Below are 6,455 nucleotides of genomic sequence, written 5' to 3'. Positions count from 1 at the left end.
GAGCTCCAAAAATCCAAAACGAAAATGGCGAAATGACCAATTTTAGTTCTTAATGATTCTATCTAGTTTCGCACCTGCGGACGAGTCGCCGCATCTGCGGAGCCGCTTTTGCGAGCCAAAACACGCTTCTGCGAAGGCCACTGCCAGGCGAAGCATCGCGCCTGCAGAGCCATTTGCGCTTCTACGATGACCAGGCGCATCTGCGCTTGCGCTTCTGCGCACAAATTACTGCTTCTGCGAGCTTCCTCTCGCTTCTGCGACGGTCGCACCTTCCGCAGGTGCGATTCCAACAGCTGCTGCCATTTTGCAGCAGCTTCCTTCATATCCAATTTGCTCCGTTAACCTTACGGAATCCACCCGAGGCCCCCGGGACTTTAATCAAATATACCAACATGTACTAAAATATAATACGGACTTAGTCGAGGCTTCAAACCAAGTCAAACAACGCCGAAATTACAAATCGCGCATCGAATCTAATTATGAGTTTTCAAATCTTTCAACTTTTATATTTTGCGTCGGAACGTATCAAATCAATTTGGAATGACTTTAAATTTTGCACACGAGTCATAAATGACATATTGGAGCTATTCCAATTTTCGGAATCGAAATCCGACCTCGTTATCAAAAGTTCAACCTTCGGTCAAACTTTCCAAAATCTTCTATTTTCCAACTTTCGCCAAAATGTGTCGAATTGTCCTACGGATTCCAAATCCAAATCCGAATATACGCCTAAGTCCGAAATCACTATATGAAGCTATTGCCATCATCAAAATTTCATTCCGGGGTCGTTTCCTCAAAAGTCAACTCTCTGGCCAACTCTTTCATTTAAGCTTCTAAATAAGAATTGTTCTTTTAATTGAATTTAGATTCTTACGAAAATCAAACTCGACCACACCCACGGGTCATAATACATATTACGAAGCTGCCCGCGACCTTAAGTCACTGAACGGGGCGTTAATTCTTAAAATGACAAGTCGGATCGTTACATTCTCTCCCTCTTAAACATACGTTCGTCCTCGAACGTGCCAAGAATATTTCTGATGACATTAAATTACTGAGTGCATTATTTCACATATACTCACGGGAGATTCTACGTCACCGTAAATTTAAAAGGGGTCCGACAACATTATCTCAATGGAGATTATTTCTTTTATTCACACTTATAAGCCTTTAAGCCAATTCCTTAACACTCCAAACAAATTCCGAATTCCTTACATCAACACACGGTATTAGTCTCAACTGGTTGTACCAATTCGTGCCTACGCACACATCATACGTATGTCCATAACCACATCTCTGGTCATAATAGCTATTTATAATTAATTCCAGTATCCTCAATTAATCTTATTTTAACCAAAAATCTCATATCTAATTCTTCATAACACTGATGGCAACAGGCGAGGCATGAAGACTTCATAATTACTTACTCGGATTAACGAGTCACATTTAACGCCAGCTGGGCACTCACCTCATAGGCTAAAACTCAATGTTTACAGCACGAAAATGGCTAAATATACACAGAATAAATATACAATAATTATTAAATAAGCCTAACAGGTATGACTCCCTATTAATACTATAGTACAAATTAAATTGCACAAAATTTAAACTCATAAAATTTTCACCACAAGAACCTCGTCCTTACATAACTTCCACCACGGCTCGTAGCCAGGTTTAAATATTTCATCTCATATAAAAATGCGAGAATCGCGTCCTCAACTCCGAATCGCAAGTATTTTGCACATTGTGCCAACTGAAATTTTCAATTTCCTTTCTTTATTCTTTTCAATAAATGTCGTAGACAATTTTTCTCAACACATAATGAACCCCTCATTCCAATAGGTCATAAAATTCATAAAATTGAAATCAATTATTCTGAAATCATATCAAAACTCACTGTAGTGAGTAATATAAAGTCACTTTTGGACTTAAAGACCTCAATAGTGTACAAAATAAAAATGATAGACATGGGCTAACATCTTCAAATCTCCCAACAGGGATAAACATATAAGTGGGTCACAAAATTACCAAGTTCACCCATAAGCGGAGCATAATAGGAGGACTCGCCTCAATATTCATAACCGAATCAAATTAAGGAAAAATATCCTTTTATAACAAATCGGGATCGTACCTGTAACGACACCATCTAGGGTAGTGGCCTCAGCCACACCATAGCAATTATATCAATGGGTTGTGCCTCCCCCTATAGAGCACCTGTCCTACACCTCTAACTGGTTGTGCACGTGGAATATTAACTGGAATAAAGCCTGTAGCCTGAGCGTTTTGATGAAATTTGCCTCTCCCAAGTATGGGACAATCTCTCATGATGTGCCTAGTATCACCACACTCATAACAACCTATCTGAGGTCGCGGCTGCTCGTGCTGAGTCTGTGCCGGATAACTAAAATAAATACTTTAAGAATCTTATGTCGGTGGTGCACTAAAAGTATTAATTGGAGCACTATGAATACTCTAAATTGTGGACTAGGCTGACCGACTGCCCGAGCCTCCTCCATGATGAGTCATAACTGCAGAGTAAAATCTACTATATCCTCTAGAGTTTCGAGACCTTTTGGCCTCCTTAGACTCCTTCTCCTCACTTCAAACATGTTTAAACATCCTGGCAGTCTCTACTACTTGCTGAAATGGAATGTCAGTCTGCAACTCTCGAGCCATGCACATTTTAAGATCATAATCGAGCCCGTCAATGAATCTGCGGACTCGCTCTCTAACTGTAGGAACCAAGATAGGTGCATGACGGGCTAATTCACTGAACATGATAGCATATTCTGACATTGTCATAGTGCCCTGACGCAACTGTTCAAACTTTATGCGCCACGCATCTCGTAGAGTCTGGGGAACAAACTCTTTCAAAAACATTTTCGAAAATTGAGCCCAAGTTGGTGGTATTGCATCGGCTGGTCTACCTTCTTCATAAACTTGCCACCACTGATATGATGCTCCTGACAGCTGAAATGTAGTAAAGGCTACTCCGCTCACTTCCACAATACCCATGGTGCGGAGAGTACGGTGACACTTTTCTATAAATCCTTGGGCATCCTCTGAAGTTGTCACTGAAAGTAGGTGGACTATACATTTTAAAACTCTCAAGTCTCTTTTGTTCTTCTTCTGATGCCTCTGGCCTGACCTCGGGCTGAACTGGAATAACGGGTTGTACCGGTACTACACCCGGAACCTGACCAATGTGAACTCGCTGCTCTGGAATACGGGCGGTAGGAGTCTGAGTTACTCCCCCAATCTGTGAAATATTTGGTGCAACAGAGATCAATCCTGCCTGAGTTAATGTACCAAGCATATTCAAGAACTGTGCTAAAGTTTCTTGAAGGTCGGGTAACAAGAGGTGTTTCTGGTACATGTTCCCCAACTGGAGCTACTGGCGGCTCCTCAACTGCTGCTCTCACAGGTTCTCTAGTTGCGACACTTGTCCTTCATCAGCCTCTATCTCAGCCCCGGCCTCTTGCGGCCCTAGCAGAATGCGCGGGTGCCTGCTCAGCTGGCCCGGTAGCACGTGTCCTCACCATCAGTGAGATAATAGAGATACAAAGGCTCAAATTCCACGATCAACAAATTCCGCACGACATGAATGAAAGAAGTGAAAATTTCCTAACAGTTCTGTAGCCTCTCGAAGATAAGTACATACGTCTCTGTGCCGATCCGTAAGACTCTACTAAACTCGCTTATGACTCGTAGCACCTATGAACCTAGAACTCTGATACCAACTTGTCACGACCCAATTTTCCCTCTGTTGGGTATCGTGATGGCACCTAGTCTTAGGAACTAGGTAACATTTACTCAATAACAACAATAATTAAATAACATCTAACAATTTTTGAAATGGAAATCTCTATAAAATTTATAATTTCCAAAATCGGTAGTACAAGTCATAAGCTCTACTGAGTTACTAGAAAACCTATAAATATAATTGTTTTGAAATAGAGATAAAACAGTGCGAATACAATATCAGAAGGTGACTCTAAAGCCTGCAAACGCAACAACAGGTTTACCTTGAGTCTCCACAGCAAGATCTGTACTCCTAGCGATCGGTCAACTGACTACACATTACCTGGGTCTGCACAAAAATGTGCAGAAGTGTAGTATGAGTACACCACAGTCGGTACCCAGTAAGTATCAAGACTAACCTCAGTGGAGTAGTGACAAGGTACAGTCAAGACACTAACTAGTCAAATAACTTGTGCCATACTAACATAATCGAAAACAAATAGCAGCGATAGCAACAATAATCCACTAGTGCTATAAACGGTAAGGCAGCAAGAACGCCATAATTATTACTCAGACGAATAAGAAACACAAGTACAACCAATTAAACAAGTTCTTCAAATATAAATCTTTCACACATAATTCTTTCGAATAAACACCCTCCAAATATATTTCTTCAAATAAGTATCCTTCGAATATAAAACTCTTCAAAATAAATATCTCATATCATAATCATAAAATACGGTTCTCGACCCCCTTTTATATTTTCACGGCACCTCGTGCCCATATCTCTAATCACAACTGCACGAACAACTCTCGTGCCAAATATTTCAATACATAAGATCCGCACGATTAATTTATTTTCAATAAAGTAAAGCTACAATGTTTAAGCCAAGTAAGAATTCAACAAAGAAATGAGTTTATTTTAGAAATAGTTTGAGTAAAGAAAAATGACATTTCAATTTAAATAAAACATCAGATAATCTATTGCTTCGGATGTAAACCTATTAATTCAAAACATAATAGTAACTTCTTTTATTTAAAGCAACTCAGCCATCGAAAATCGGTAAAAACCAGGAATATAAATCTTCAGAGTCTCGTACTAAAAAGCCCAAGCCAACACAATACATAAGGAATACAAGCACATAGTAAAAATCAAATAATACATCACGACAGATCACAAGGTGTCACGACCCAAAAGTCACTAGTCGTGATGGAACCTAACTCGATCCGCTAGGTAAGCCAACTAACAGAAAATACAATCCAAAGGAGATTATAGGAAAGTAGTAAAGAATCATCAGAACATTTACAAATTTACCCAAGAACTGGTAGTACGAATCATGAGCTTCTAAGACTTAGGATTTACAAAAGAAATCTGATACAAATAATTACATGACCTGTTTGAAAACTACAAAAACAGATTATGAAAGTCTATAGCTACCAAGGACAAGTGGCAGCTTTTATCCAGAATACACGAACATCGTCAGGGTCAGCTCCCGACATCACTAGCAGCTCCGCTCCAAAAATCTGCACGCAATGTGCAGAAGTGTAGTATCATACCACTTCAATCAAGAAAATTGAGATCCAATTGGGTCAACTCTCTTCTCAAATGAATGTGAAACCGCAAGAATCATTGCCTAGCGACACAATTCCAAACCCAAAGAGAGATGAATGAATAAAGTGTGTTTTTATCATTTCCACAAGGCAGGGCAAGATCCTAAAGAAGATAACCATTGTAGTTGAATATGATGATGAAAAAGAGGAGTTGCCTCTCAAATATGCCTTTTCTAAGGCCAAGAGTCCCAAAGTTCCTAATGTTTCTCTTCCCAAGGTAGATTTTTGGAATATTTTGCAAAAATCTTGATCTCTTCCATTTAAATCCGAATTAAATGATGAATATAACCATAGATTCATGAAATATAATCACTTTAGGATATAGAACACTTACCCCAACCAAACTTGTGAAAAGATCCTCCAGAATCGCCCAATTCTGAGCTCCAAAAATCCAAAATGAAAATGGCGAAATGACCAATTTTAGTCCTTAATGATTCTGTCCAGTTTCGCACCTGCGGACGAGTCGCTGCATCTGCGGAGCCACTTTTGCGATCCAAAACTCGCTTCTGCGAAGGCCACTGCCAGGCAAAGCATCGCACCTGCGGAGCCATTTGCGCTTCTGCGATGGCCGCTTCTGCTATGGCCAGGCGCATCTGCGCTTGAGCTTCTGCGCACAAATTGCCGCTTCTACGGCCTTCTCCATCAGCCTTGCCCAGCTCCCTTTCACTCGCTTCAGCGAGCTTCCTCTCGCTTCTGTGATGGTCGCACATGCGCCCAAAATTCCGCAGGTGCGATTCCAACAGCTGCTGCTATTTTCCAGCAGCTTCCTTCAAGTCCAATTTGCTCCGTTAACCTTCCGGAATCCACCCAAGGCCCTCGGTACTTTAACCAAATATACCAACATGTCCCAAAATACAATACGGACTTAGTCGAGGCTTCAAACCACGTCAAACAATGCATAAATTATGAATCACGCATCGAATCGAATTATGAGTTTTCAAATCTTTCAACTTCTATATTTTGCGCTAAAACGTATCAAATCAATCCGGAATGACTTCAAATTTTGCACACGAGTCATAAATGATATAATGGAGCTATTCCAATTTCCAGAATCGAAATTCGACCTCGTTATCAAAAGTTCCACCTTCGGTCGAACTTTCCAA

Source organism: Nicotiana tabacum, chromosome 13 (assembly GCF_000715075.1).
Source record: "Nicotiana tabacum cultivar K326 chromosome 13, ASM71507v2, whole genome shotgun sequence".
Lineage (NCBI taxonomy): Eukaryota > Viridiplantae > Streptophyta > Magnoliopsida > Solanales > Solanaceae > Nicotiana > Nicotiana tabacum.
Note: the sequence above shows the minus strand (reverse complement) of the source record.